The sequence below is a fragment of the Lepisma saccharinum genome, unplaced genomic scaffold, assembly GCF_977018435.1.
Source record: "Lepisma saccharinum unplaced genomic scaffold, izLepSacc3.1 HAP1_SCAFFOLD_257, whole genome shotgun sequence".
Lineage (NCBI taxonomy): Eukaryota > Metazoa > Arthropoda > Insecta > Zygentoma > Lepismatidae > Lepisma > Lepisma saccharinum.
The window spans coordinates 435,231-451,722 of record NW_028143020.1 but is presented as its reverse complement, the minus strand read 5'-3'; positions in this window follow the sequence as shown (position 1 = coordinate 451,722).

Here is a 16,492-nt window from a genome sequence, read left to right as displayed (position 1 = left end):
ATAAGAGATTGGGGTCATCAAGATTTTGGACGGATTTTTTAGGAATTTTCAAATTTTCAGATGGGAGGTTCCATATAAGGTCAAAAACTACATACTCAGATCTTCACCAAACTTCTCAGGGATACATTGGATGTCAAGACACGTGGAAAAAACGTACATAACAAGATATTGGAGACATCAAAATTTTGGACGATTTTTTTAAGAATTTTCAAATTTTCAGAAAGGATGTTCCAGATAAGGTCAAAAACGACATACTCAGATCTTCACCAAACTTTGCAGGGATACATTGGATGTGAAGACACGTGGAAAAAACGTACAAAACAAGAGATTGGAGACATCAAGATTTTGGACGAATTTTTTAAGAATTTTCAAATTTTCAGATAGGAGGTTCCAGATAAGGTCAAAAACTACATACTCAGATCTTCACCAAACTTTGCAGGGATACATTGGATGTCAAGACACGTGGAAAAAACGTACAAAACAAGAGATTGGAGACATCAAGATTTTGGACGAATTTTTTAAGAATTTTCAAATTTTCAGAAAAGATGTTCCAGATAAGGTCAAAAACGACATACTCAGATCTCCACCAAACTTTTCAGGGATACTTTGCATGTCAAGACACGTGGAAAAAACGTACAAAACAAGAGATTGGAGACATCAAGATTTTCGACGAATTTTTTAAGAATTTTCAAATTTTGAGATGGGAGGTTCCAGATAACGTCAAAAACGACATACTCAGATCTTCACCAAACTTTGCAGGGATACTCTGCATGTCAAGACACGTGGAAAAAACGTACGAAACAAGAGATTGGAGACATCAAGATTTTCGACAAATTTTTTAAGAATTTTCAAATTTTCAGATGGGAGGTTCCAGATAAGGTCAAAAACTACATACTCAGATCTTCACCAAAATTTGCAGGGATACGTTGGATGTCAAGACACGTGGAAAAAACGTACAAAACAAGAGATTGGAGACATCAAGATTTTGGACGAATTTTTTAAGAATTTTCTAATTTTCAGAAAGGATGATCCAGATAAGGTCAAAACCGACATACTCAGATCTTCACCAAACTTTGCAGGGATACATTGGATGTCAAGACACGTGGAAAAAACGTACAAAACAAGAGATTGGAGACATCAAGATTTTGGACGAATTTTTTAAGAATTTTCAAATTTTCAGATAGTAGGTTCCAGATAGGGTCAAAAACTACATACTCAGATCTTCAACAAACTTTGCAGGGATACTTTGCATGTCAAGACACGTGGAAAAAACGTACAAAACAAGAGATTGGAGACATCAAGATTTTGGACGAATTTTTTAAGAATTTTCAAATTTTCAGATGGGAGGTTCCAGATAAGGTCAAAAACGACATACTCAGATCTTCACCAAACTTTGCAGGGATACTCTGCATGTCAAGACACGTGGAAAAAACGTACAAAACAAGAGATTGGAGACATCAAGATTTTCAAAGAATTTTTTAAGAATTTTCAAATTTTCAGAAAGGATGTTCCAGATAAGGTCAAAACCGACATACTCAGATCTTCACCAAACTTTGCAGGGATACATTGGATGTCAAGACACGTGGAAAAAACGTACAAAACAAGAGATTGGAGACATCAAGATTTTGGACGAATTTTTTAAGAATTTTCAAATTTTCAGATAGGAGGTTCCAGATAAGGTCAAAAACTACATACTCAGATCTTCACCAAACATTGCAGGGATACATTGGATGTCAAGACACGTGGAAAAAACGTACAAAACAAGAGATTGGGGTCATCAAGATTTTGGACTGATTTTTTAGGAATTTTCAAATTTTCAGAAGGGAGGTTCCATATAAGGTCAAAAACTACATACTCAGATCTTCACCAAACTATGCAGGGATACATTGGATGTCAAGACACGTGGAAAAAACGTACATAACAAGATATTGGAGACATCAAGATTTTGGACGAATTTTTTAAGAATTTTCAAATTTTCAGAAAGGATGTTCCAGATAAGGTCAAAAACGACATACTCAGATCTTCACCAAACTTTGCAGGGATACATTGGATGTGAAGACACGTGGAAAAAACGTACAAAACAAGAGATTGGAGACATCAAGATTTTGGATGAATTTTTTAAGAATTTTCAAATTTTCAGAAAGGAGGTTCCAGATAAGGTCAAGAACTACATACTCAGATCTTCACCAAACTTTGCAGGGATACATTGGATGTCAAGACACGTGGAAAAAACGTACAAAACAAGAGATTGGAGACATCAAGATTTTGGACGAATTTTTGAGGAATTTTCAAATTTTCAGAAATGAGGTTCCAGATAAGGTCAAAAACTACATACTCAGATCTTCACCAAACGTTGCAGGGATACTTTGCATGTCAAGACACGTGGAAAAAGCGTACAAAACAAGAGATTGGAGACATCAAGATTTTCGACGAATTTTTTAAGAATTTTCAAATTTTCAGATGGGAGGTTACAGATAAGGTCAAAAACGACATACTCAGATCTTCACCAAACTTTGCAGGGATACTCTGCATGTCAAGGCACGTGGAAAAAACGTACAAAACAAGAGATTGGAGACATCAAGATTTTCGACGAATTTTTTAAGAATTTTCAAATTTTCAGAAAGGATGTTCCAGATAAGGTCAAAACCGACATACTCAGATCTTCACCAAACTTTGCATGGATACATTGGATGTCAAGACACGTGGAAAAAACATACAAAACATAGGATTGGGGACAACAAGATTTTGGTCGAATTTTTTAAGAATTTTCAAATTTTCAGATAGGAGGTTCCAGATAAGGTCAAAAACTACATACTCAGATCTTCACCAAACTTTGCAGGGATACATTGGATGTCAAGACACGTGGAAAAAACGTACAAAACAAGAGATTGGAGACATCAAGATTTTGGACGAATTTTTGAGGAATTTTCAAATTTTCAGAGATGAGGTTCCAGATAAGGTCAAAAACTACATACTCAGATCTTCACCAAACTTTGCAGGGATACATTGGATGTCAAGACACGTGGGAAAAACGTACAAAACAAGAGATTGGAGACATCAAGATTTTGGACGAATTTTTTAACAATTTTCAAATTTTCAGATAGGAGGTTCCAGATAAGGTCAAAAACTACATACTCAGATCTTCACCAGACTTTGCAGGGATACATTGGATGTCAAGACACGTGGAAAAAACGTACAAAACAAGAGATTGGAGACATCAAGATTTTGGACGAATTTTTTAAGAATTTTCAAATTTTCAGATAGTATGTTCCAGATAAGGTCAAAAACTACATACTCAGATCTTCACCAAACGTTGCAGGGATACTTTGCATGTCAAGACACGTGGAAAAAACGTACAAAACAAGAGATTGGGGACATCAAGATTTTGGACGAATTTTTTAAGAATTTTCAAATTTTCAGAAAGGAGGTTCCATATAAGGTCAAAAACTACATACTCAGATCTTCACCAAACTTTGCAGGGATACATTGGATGTCAAGACACGTGGAAAAAACGTACAAAACAAGAGATTGGAGACATCAAGATTTTGGACGAATTTTTTAAGAATTTTCAAATTTTCAGATGGGAGGTTCCAGATAAGGTCAAAAACGACATACTCAGATCTTCACCAAACGTTGCAGGGATACTTTGCATGTCAAGACACGTGGAAAAAACGTACGAAACAAGAGATTGGGGACATCAAGATTTTGGACGAATTTTTTAAGAATTTTCAAATTTTTAGAAAGGAGGTTCCATATAAGGTCAAAAACTACATACTCAGATCTTCACCAAACATTGCAGGGATACATTGGATGTCAAGACACGTGGAAAAAACGTACAAAACAAGAGATTGGAGACATCAAGATTTTGGACGAATTTTTTCAAAATTTTCAAATTTTCAGATGGGTGGTTCTAGATAAAGTCAAAAACGACATACTCAGATCTTCACCAAACTTTGCATGGATACATTGGATGTCAAGACACGTGGAAAAAACATACAAAACATAGTATTGGGGACATCAAGATTTTGGACGAATTTTTTAAGAATTTTCAAATTTTCAGAAAGGAGGTTCCATATAAGGTCAAAAACTACATACTCAGATCTTCACCAAACGTTGCAGGGATACTTTGCATGTCAAGACACGTGGAAAAAACGTACAAAACAAGAGATTGGAGACATCAAGATTTTGGAAGAATTTTTTAAGAATTTTCAAATTTTCAGATTGGAGGTTCCAGATAAGGTCAAAAACTACATACTCAGATCTTCACCAAACTTTGCAGGGATACATTAGATGTCAAGACACGTGGAAAAAACGTACAAAACAAGAGATTGGAGACATCAAGATTTTGGACGAATTTTTGAGGAATTTTCAAATTTTCAGAAATGAGGTTCCAGATAAGGTCAAAAACTACATACTCAGATCTTCACCAAACTTTGCAGGGATACATTGGATGTCAAGACACGTGGGAAAAACGTTCAAAACAAGAGATTGGAGACATCAAGATTTTGGACGAATTTTTTAACAATTTTCAAATTTTCAGATAGGAGGTTCCAGATAACGTCAAAAACTACATACTCAGATCTTCACCAATCTTTGCAGGGATACATTGGATGTCAAGACACGTGGAAAAAACGTTCAAAACAAGAGATTGGAGACATCAAGATTTTGGACGAATTTTTTAAGAATTTTCAAATTTTCAGAAAGGATGTTCCAGATAAGGTCAAAAACGACATACTCAGATCTTCACCAAACTCTGCAGGGATACATTGGATGTCAAGACACGTGGAAAAAACATACAAAACATAGGATTGGGGACATCAAGATTTTGGTCAATTTTTTTAAGAATTTTCAAATTTTCAGATATAAGGTTCCATATAAGGTCAAAAACTACATACTCAGATCTTCACCAAACTTTGCAGGGACACATTGGATGTCAAGACACGTGGAAAAAACGTACAAAACAAGAGATTGGAGACATCAAGATTTTGGACGAATTTTTTAAGAATTTTCAAATTTTCAGAAAGGAGGTTCCATATAAGGTCAAAAATTACATACTCAGATCTTCACCAAACTTTGCAGGGATACATTGAATGTCAAGACACGTGGAAAAAACGTACAAAACAAGAGATTGGTGTCATCAAGATTTTGGACGGATTTTTTAGGGATTTTCAAATTTTCAGATGGGAGGTTCCAGATAAGGTCAAAAACTACATACTCAGATCTTCACCAAAATTTGCAAGGATACATTGGATGTCAAGACACGTGGAAAAAACGTACAAAACAAGAGATTGGAGACATCAAGATTTTGGACGAATTTTTTAAGAATTTTCAAATTTTCAGATGGGAGGTTCCAGATAAGGTCAAAAACGACATACTCAGATCTTCACCAAACTTTGCATGGATACATTGGATGTCAAGACACGTGGAAAAAACATACAAAACATAGGATTGGTGACATCAAGATTTTGGACGAATTTTTTAAGAATTTTCAAATTTTCAGAAAGGAGGTTCCATATAAGGTCAAAAACTACATACTCAGATCTTCACCAAACTTTGCAGGGATACATTGGATGTGAAGACACGTGGAAAAAACGTACAAAACAAGAGATTGGAGACATCAAGATTTTGGACGAATTTTTTAAGAATTTTCAAATTTTCAGATAGGAGGTTCCAGATAAGGTCAAAAACTACATACTCAGATCTTCACCAAACTTTGCAGGGATACATTGGATGTCAAGACACGTGGAAAAAACGTACAAAACAAGAGATTGGAGACATCAAGATTTTGGACGAATTTTTGAGGAATTTTCAAATTTTCAGAAATGAGGTTCCAGATAAGGTCAAAAACTACATACTCAGATCTTCACCAAACGTTGCAGGGATACTTTGCATGTCAAGACACGTGGAAAAAACGTACAAAACAAGAGATTGGAGACATCAAGATTTTCGACGAATTTTTTAAGAATTTTCAAATTTTCAGATGGGAGGTTCCAGATAAGGTCAAAAACTACATACTCAGATCTTCACCAAACTTTGCAGGGATACGTTGGATGTCAAGACACGTGGAAAAACATACAAAACATAGGATTGGGGACATCAAGATTTTCGACGAATTTTTTAAGAATTTTCAAATTTTCAGAAAGGATGTTCCAGATAAGGTCAAAACCGACATACTCAGATCTTCACCAAACTTTGCATGGATACATTGGATGTCAAGATACGTGGAAAAAACATACAAAACATAGGATTGGGGACATCAAGATTTTGGTCGAATTTTTTAAGAATTTTCAAATTTTCAGATAGGAGGTTCCAGATAAGGTCAAAAACTACATACTCAGATCTTCACCAAACTTTGCAGGGATACATTGGATGTCAAGACACGTGGAAAAAACGTACAAAACAAGAGATTGGAGACATCAAGGTTTTGGACGAATTTTTGAGGAATTTTCAAATTTTCAGAAATGAGGTTCCACATAAGGTCAAAAACTACATACTCAGATCTTCACCAAACTTTGCCGGGATACATTGGATGTCAAGACACGTGGGAAAAACGTACAAAACAAGAGATTGGAGACATCAAGATTTTGGACGAATTTTTTAACAATTTTCAAATTTTCAGATAGGAGGTTCCAGATAAGGTCAAAAACTACATACTCAGATCTTCACCAGACTTTGCAGGGATACATTGGATGTCAAGACACGTGGAAAAAACGTACAAAACAAGAGATTGGAGACATCAAGATTTTGGACGAATTTTTTAAGAATTTTCAAATTTTCAGATAGGATGTTCCAGATAAGGTCAAAAACTACATACTCAGATCTTCACCAAACGTTGCAGGGATACTTTGCATGTCAAGACACGTGGAAAAAACGTACAAAACAAGAGATTATGGTCATCAAGATTTTGGACGAATTTTTTAAGAATTTTCAAATTTTCAGAAAAGAGGTTCCATATAAGGTCAAAAACTACATACTCAGATCTTCACCAAACTTTGCAGGGATACATTGGATGTCAAGACACGTGGAAAAAACGTACAAAACAAGAGATTGGAGACATCAAGATTTTGGACGAATTTTTTAAGAATTTTCAAATTTTCAGATGGGAGGTTCCAGATAAGGTCAAAAACGACATACTCAGATCTTCACCAAACGTTGCAGGGATACTTTGCATGTCAAGACACGTGGAAAAAACGTACGAAACAAGAGATTGGGGACATCAAGATTTTGGACGAATTTTTTAAGAATTTTCAAATTTTTAGAAAGGAGGTTCCATATAAGGTCAAAAACTACATACTCAGATCTTCACCAAACATTGCAGGGATACATTGGATGTCAAGACACGTGGAAAAAACGTACAAAACAAGAGATTGGAGACATCAAGATTTTGGACGAATTTTTTCAAAATTTTCAAATTTTCAGATGGGTGGTTCTAGATAAGGTCAAAAACGACATACTCAGATCTTCACCAAACTTCGCATGGATACATTGGATGTCAAGACACGTGGAAAAAACATACAAAACATAGGATTGGGGACATCAAGATTTTGGACGAATTTTTTAAGAATTTTCAAATTTTCAGAAAGGAGGTTCCATATAAGGTCAAAAACTACATACTCAGATCTTCACCAAACGTTGCAGGGATACTTTGCATGTCAAGACACGTGGAAAAAACGTACAAAACAAGAGATTGGAGACATCAAGATTTTGGAAGAATTTTTTAAGAATTTTCAAATTTTCAGATTGGAGGTTCCAGATAAGGTCAAAAACTACATATTCAGATCTTCACCAAACTTTGCAGGGATACATTAGATGTCAAGACACGTGGAAAAAACGTACAAAACAAGAGATTGGAGACATCAAGATTTTGGACGAATTTTTGAGGAATTTTCAAATTTTCAGAAATGAGGTTCCAGATAAGGTCAAAAACTACATACTCAGATCTTCACCAAACTTTGCAGGGATACATTGGATGTCAAGACACGTGGGAAAAACGTTCAAAACAAGAGATTGGAGACATCAAGATTTTGGACGAATTTTTTAACAATTTTCAAATTTTCAGATAGGAGGTTCCAGATAAGGTCAAAAACTACATACTCAGATCTTCACCAATCTTTGCAGGGATACATTGGATGTCAAGACACGTGGAAAAAACGTTCAAAACAAGAGATTGGAGACATCAAGATTTTGGACGAATTTTTTAAGAATTTTCAAATTTTCAGAAAGGATGTTCCAGATAAGGTCAAAAACGACATACTCAGATCTTCACCAAACTCTGCAGGGATACATTGGATGTCAAGACACGTGGAAAAAACATACAAAACATAGGATTGGGGACATCAAGATTTTGGTCAAATTTTTTAAGAATTTTCAAATTTTCAGATATAAGGTTCCATATAAGGTCAAAAACTACATACTCAGATCTTCACCAAACTTTGCAGGGATACATTGGATGTCAAGACACGTGGAAAAAACGTACAAAACAAGAGATTGGAGACATCAAGATTTTCGACGAATTTTTTAAGAATTTTCAAATTTTCAGAAAGGAGGTTCCATATAAGGTCAAAAACTACATACTCAGATCTTCACCAAACTTTGCAGGGATACATTGAATGTCAAGACACGTGGAAAAAACGTACAAAACAAGAGATTGGTGTCATCAAGATTTTGGACGGATTTTTTAGGAATTTTCAAATTTTCAGATGGGAGGTTCCAGATAAGGTCAAAAACTACATACTCAGATCTTCACCAAACTTTGCAGGGATACATTGGATGTCAAGACACGTGGAAAAAACGTACAAAACAAGAGATTGGAGACATCAAGATTTTGGACGAATTTTTTAAGAATTTTCAAATTTTCAGATGGGAGGTTCCAGATAAGGTCAAAAACGACATACTCAGATCTTCACCAAACTTTGCATGGATACATTGGATGTCAAGACACGTGGAAAAAACATACAAAACATAGGATTGGTGACATCAAGATTTTGGACGAATTTTTTAAGAATTTTCAAATTTTCAGAAAGGAGGTTCCATATAAGGTCAAAAACTACATACTCAGATCTTCACCAAACTTTGCAGGGATACATTGGATGTGAAGACACGTGGAAAAAACGTACAAAACAAGAGATTGGAGACATCAAGATTTTGGACGAATTTTTTAAGAATTTTCAAATTTTCAGATAGGAGGTTCCAGTTAAGGTCAAAAACTACATACTCAGATCTTCACCAAACTTTGCAGGGATACATTGGATGTCAAGACACGTGGAAAAAACGTACAAAACAAGAGATTGGAGACATCAAGATTTTGGACGAATTTTTGAGGAATTTTCAAATTTTCAGAAATGAGGTTCCAGATAAGGTCAAAAACTACATACTCAGATCTTCACCAAACGTTGCAGGGATACTTTGCATGTCAAGACACGTGGAAAAAACGTACAAAACAAGAGATTGGAGACATCAGGATTTTCGACGAATTTTTTAAGAATTTTCAAATTTTCAGATGGGAGGTTCCAGATAAGGTCAAAAACGACATTCTCAGATCTTCACCAAACTTTGCAGGGATACTCTGCATGTCAAGACACGTGGAAAAAACGTACAAAACAAGAGATTGGAGACATCAAGATTTTCGACGAATTTTTTAAGAATTTTCAAATTTTCAGAAAGGATGTTCCAGATAAGGTCAAAACCGACATACTCAGATCTTCACCAAACTTTGCATGGATACATTGGATGTCAAGACACGTGGAAAAAACATACAAAACATAGGATTGGGGACATCAAGATTTTGGTCGAATTTTTTAAGAATTTTCAAATTTTCAGATAGGAGGTTCCAGATAAGGTCAAAAACTACATACTCAGATCTTCACCAAACTTTGCAGGGATACATTGGATGTCAAGACAAGTGGAAAAAACGTACAAAACAAGAGATTGGAGACATCAAGGTTTTGGACGAATTTTTGAGGAATTTTCAAATTTTCAGAAATGAGGTTCCAGATAAGGTCAAAAACTACATACTCAGATCTTCACCAAACTTTGCCGGGATACATTGGATGTCAAGACACGTGGGAAAAACGTACAAAACAAGAGATTGGAGACATCAAGATTTTGGACGAATTTTTTAACAATTTTCAAATTTTCAGATAGGAGGTTCCAGATAAGGTCAAAAACTACATACTCAGATCTTCACCAGACTTTGCAGGGATACATTGGATGTCAAGACACGTGGAAAAAACGTACAAAACAAGAGATTGGAGACATCAAGATTTTGGACGAATTTTTTAAGAATTTTCAAATTTTCAGATAGGATGTTCCAGATAAGGTCAAAAACTACATACTCAGATCTTCACCAAACGTTGCAGGGATACTTTGCATGTCAAGACACGTGGAAAAAACGTACAAAACAAGAGATTGGGGTCATCAAGATTTTGGACGAATTTTTTAAGAATTTTCAAATTTTCAGAAAGGAGGTTCCATATAAGGTCAAAAACGACATACTCAGATCTTCACCAAACTTTGCAGGGATACATTGGATGTCAAGACACGTGGAAAAAACGTACAAAACAAGAGATTGGAGACATCAAGATTTTGGACGAATTTTTTAAGAATTTTCAAATTTTCAGATGGGAGGTTCCAGATAAGGTCAAAAACGACATACTCAGATCTTCACCAAACGTTGCAGGGATACTTTGCATGTCAAGACACGTGGAAAAAACGTACGAAACAAGAGATTGGGGACATCAAGATTTTGGACCAATTTTTTAAGAATTTTCAAATTTTTAGAAAGGAGGTTCCATATAAGATCAAAAACTACATACTCAGATCTTCACCAAACATTGCAGGGATACATTGGATGTCAAGACACGTGGAAAAAACGTACAAAACAAGAGATTGGAGACATCAAGATTTTGGACGAATTTTTTCAAAATTTTCAAATTTTCAGATGGGTGGTTCTAGATAAGGTCAAAAACTACATACTCAGATCTTCACCAAACTTTGCAGGGATACATTAGATGTCAAGACACGTGGAAAAAACGTACAAAACAAGAGATTGGAGACAGCAAGATTTTGGACGAATTTTTGAGGAATTTTCAAATTTTCAGAAATGAGGTTCCAGATAAGGTCAAAAACTACATACTCAGATCTTCACCAAACTTTGCAGGAATACATTGGATGTCAAGACACGTGGGAAAAACGTTCAAAACAAGAGATTGGAGACATCAAGATTTTGGATGAATTTTTTAACAATTTTCAAATTTTCAGATAGGAGGTTCCAGATAAGGTCAAAAACTACATACTCAGATCTTCACCAAACTTTGCAGGGATACATTGGATGTCAAGACACGTGGAAAAAACGTACAAAACAAGAGATTGGAGACATCAAGATTTTGGACGAATTTTTTAAGAATTTTCAAATTTTCAGAAAGGATGTTCCAGATAAGGTCAAAAACGACATACTCAGATCTTCACCAAACTCTGCAGGGATACATTGAATGTCAAGACACGTGGAAAAAACATACAAAACATAGGATTGGGGACATCAAGATTTTGGTCAAATTTTTTAAGAATTTTCAAATTTTCAGATAGGAGGTTCCATATAAGGTCAAAAACTACATACTCAGATCTTCAATAAAAAACATTGCAGGGATACATTGGATGTCAAGACACGTGGAAAAAACGTACAAAACAAGAGATTGGAGACATCAAGATTTTGGACGAATTTTTTAAGAATTTTCAAATTTTCAGAAAGGAGGTTCCATATAAGGTCAAAAACTACATACTCAGATCTTCACCAAACTTTGCAGGGATACATTGAATGTCAAGACACGTGGAAAAAACGTACAAAACAAGAGATTGGGGTCATCAAGATTTTGGACGGATTTTTTACGAATTTTCAAATTTTCAGATGGGAGGTTCCAGATAAGGTCAAAAACTACATACTCAGATCTTCACCAAACTTTGCAGGGATACATTGGATGTCAAGACACGTGGAAAAAACGTACAAAACAAGAGATTGGAGACATCAACATTTTGGACGAATTTTTTAAGAATTTTCAAATTTTCAGATGGGAGGTTCCAGATAAGGTCAAAAACGACATACTCAGATCTTCACCAAACTTTGCATGGATACATTGGATGTCAAGACACGTGGAAAAAACATACAAAACATAGGATTGGTGACATCAAGATTTTGGACGAATTTTTTAAGAATTTTCAAATTTTCAGAAAGGAGGTTCCATATAAGGTCAAAAACTACATACTCAGATCTTCACCAAACTTTGCAGGGATACATTGGATGTCAAGACACGGGGAAAAAACGTACAAAACAAGAGATTGGAGACATCAAGATTATGGACGAATTTTTTGAGAATTTTCAAATTTTCAGAAAGGAGGTTCCATATAAGGTCAAAAACTACATACTCAGATCTTCACCAAACTTTGCAGGGATACATTGGATGTCAAGACACGTGGAAAAAACGTACAAAACAAGAGATTGGAGACATCAAGATTTTGGACGAATTTTTTAAGAATTTTCAAATTTTCAGAAAGGATGTTACAGATAAGGTCAAAAACGACATACTCAGATCTTCACCAAACTTTGCAGGGATACATTGGAGGTCGAGACACGTGGAAAAAACGTACAAAACAAGAGATTGGAGACATCAAGATTTTGGACGAATTTTTGAGGAATTTTCAAATTTTCAGAAATGAGGTTCCAGATAAGGTCAAAAACTACATACTCAGATCTTCACCAAACGTTGCAGGGATACTTTGCATGTCAAGACACGTGGAAAAAACGTACAAAACAAGAGATTGGAGACATCAGGATTTTCGACGAATTTTTTAAGAATTTTCAAATTTTCAGATGGGAGGTTCCAGATAAGGTCAAAAACGACATTCTCAGATCTTCACCAAACTTTGCAGGGATACTCTGCATGTCAAGACACGTGGAAAAAACGTACAAAACAAGAGATTGGAGACATCAAGATTTTCGACGAATTTTTTAAGAATTTTCAAATTTTCAGAAAGGATGTTCCAGATAAGGTCAAAACCGACATACTCAGATCTTCACCAAACTTTGCATGGATACATTGGATGTCAAGACACGTGGAAAAAACATACAAAACATAGGATTGGGGACATCAAGATTTTGGTCGAATTTTTTAAGAATTTTCAAATTTTCAGATAGGAGGTTCCAGATAAGGTCAAAAACTACATACTCAGATCTTCACCAAACTTTGCAGGGATACATTGGATGTCAAGACAAGTGGAAAAAACGTACAAAACAAGAGATTGGAGACATCAAGGTTTTGGACGAATTTTTGAGGAATTTTCAAATTTTCAGAAATGAGGTTCCAGATAAGGTCAAAAACTACATACTCAGATCTTCACCAAACTTTGCCGGGATACATTGGATGTCAAGACACGTGGGAAAAACGTACAAAACAAGAGATTGGAGACATCAAGATTTTGGACGAATTTTTTAACAATTTTCAAATTTTCAGATAGGAGGTTCCAGATAAGGTCAAAAACTACATACTCAGATCTTCACCAGACTTTGCAGGGATACATTGGATGTCAAGACACGTGGAAAAAACGTACAAAACAAGAGATTGGAGACATCAAGATTTTGGACGAATTTTTTAAGAATTTTCAAATTTTCAGATAGGATGTTCCAGATAAGGTCAAAAACTACATACTCAGATCTTCACCAAACGTTGCAGGGATACTTTGCATGTCAAGACACGTGGAAAAAACGTACAAAACAAGAGATTGGGGTCATCAAGATTTTGGACGAATTTTTTAAGAATTTTCAAATTTTCAGAAAGGAGGTTCCATATAAGGTCAAAAACGACATACTCAGATCTTCACCAAACTTTGCAGGGATACATTGGATGTCAAGACACGTGGAAAAAACGTACAAAACAAGAGATTGGAGACATCAAGATTTTGGACGAATTTTTTAAGAATTTTCAAATTTTCAGATGGGAGGTTCCAGATAAGGTCAAAAACGACATACTCAGATCTTCACCAAACGTTGCAGGGATACTTTGCATGTCAAGACACGTGGAAAAAACGTACGAAACAAGAGATTGGGGACATCAAGATTTTGGACCAATTTTTTAAGAATTTTCAAATTTTTAGAAAGGAGGTTCCATATAAGATCAAAAACTACATACTCAGATCTTCACCAAACATTGCAGGGATACATTGGATGTCAAGACACGTGGAAAAAACGTACAAAACAAGAGATTGGAGACATCAAGATTTTGGACGAATTTTTTCAAAATTTTCAAATTTTCAGATGGGTGGTTCTAGATAAGGTCAAAAACTACATACTCAGATCTTCACCAAACTTTGCAGGGATACATTAGATGTCAAGACACGTGGAAAAAACGTACAAAACAAGAGATTGGAGACAGCAAGATTTTGGACGAATTTTTGAGGAATTTTCAAATTTTCAGAAATGAGGTTCCAGATAAGGTCAAAAACTACATACTCAGATCTTCACCAAACTTTGCAGGAATACATTGGATGTCAAGACACGTGGGAAAAACGTTCAAAACAAGAGATTGGAGACATCAAGATTTTGGATGAATTTTTTAACAATTTTCAAATTTTCAGATAGGAGGTTCCAGATAAGGTCAAAAACTACATACTCAGATCTTCACCAAACTTTGCAGGGATACATTGGATGTCAAGACACGTGGAAAAAACGTACAAAACAAGAGATTGGAGACATCAAGATTTTGGACGAATTTTTTAAGAATTTTCAAATTTTCAGAAAGGATGTTCCAGATAAGGTCAAAAACGACATACTCAGATCTTCACCAAACTCTGCAGGGATACATTGAATGTCAAGACACGTGGAAAAAACATACAAAACATAGGATTGGGGACATCAAGATTTTGGTCAAATTTTTTAAGAATTTTCAAATTTTCAGATAGGAGGTTCCATATAAGGTCAAAAACTACATACTCAGATCTTCAATAAAAAACATTGCAGGGATACATTGGATGTCAAGACACGTGGAAAAAACGTACAAAACAAGAGATTGGAGACATCAAGATTTTGGACGAATTTTTTAAGAATTTTCAAATTTTCAGAAAGGAGGTTCCATATAAGGTCAAAAACTACATACTCAGATCTTCACCAAACTTTGCAGGGATACATTGAATGTCAAGACACGTGGAAAAAACGTACAAAACAAGAGATTGGGGTCATCAAGATTTTGGACGGATTTTTTACGAATTTTCAAATTTTCAGATGGGAGGTTCCAGATAAGGTCAAAAACTACATACTCAGATCTTCACCAAACTTTGCAGGGATACATTGGATGTCAAGACACGTGGAAAAAACGTACAAAACAAGAGATTGGAGACATCAACATTTTGGACGAATTTTTTAAGAATTTTCAAATTTTCAGATGGGAGGTTCCAGATAAGGTCAAAAACGACATACTCAGATCTTCACCAAACTTTGCATGGATACATTGGATGTCAAGACACGTGGAAAAAACATACAAAACATAGGATTGGTGACATCAAGATTTTGGACGAATTTTTTAAGAATTTTCAAATTTTCAGAAAGGAGGTTCCATATAAGGTCAAAAACTACATACTCAGATCTTCACCAAACTTTGCAGGGATACATTGGATGTCAAGACACGGGGAAAAAACGTACAAAACAAGAGATTGGAGACATCAAGATTATGGACGAATTTTTTGAGAATTTTCAAATTTTCAGAAAGGAGGTTCCATATAAGGTCAAAAACTACATACTCAGATCTTCACCAAACTTTGCAGGGATACATTGGATGTCAAGACACGTGGAAAAAACGTACAAAACAAGAGATTGGAGACATCAAGATTTTGGACGAATTTTTTAAGAATTTTCAAATTTTCAGAAAGGATGTTACAGATAAGGTCAAAAACGACATACTCAGATCTTCACCAAACTTTGCAGGGATACATTGGAGGTCGAGACACGTGGAAAAAACGTACAAAACAAGAGATTGGAGACATCAAGATTTTGGACGAATTTTTGAAGAATTTTCAAATTTTCAGATAGGAGGTTCCAGATAAGGTCAAAAACTACATACTCAGATCTCCACCAAACATTGCACGGATACATTGGATGTCAAGACACGTGGAAAAAACGTACAAAACAAGAGATTGGAGACATCAAGATTTTCGACGAATTTTTGAAGAATTTTCAAATTTTCAGATAGGAGGTTCCAGATAAGATCAAAAACTACATACTCAGATCTTCACCAAACGTTGCAGGGATACTTTGCATGTCAAGACACGTGGAAAAAACGTACAAAACAAGAGATTGGAGACATCAAGATTTTCAACGAATTTTTTAAGAATTTTCAAATTTTCAGATGGGAGGTTCCAGATAAGGTCAAAAACGACATACTCAGATCGTCACCAAACTTTGCATGGATACATTGGATGTCAAGACACGTGGAAAAAACGTACAAAACAAGAG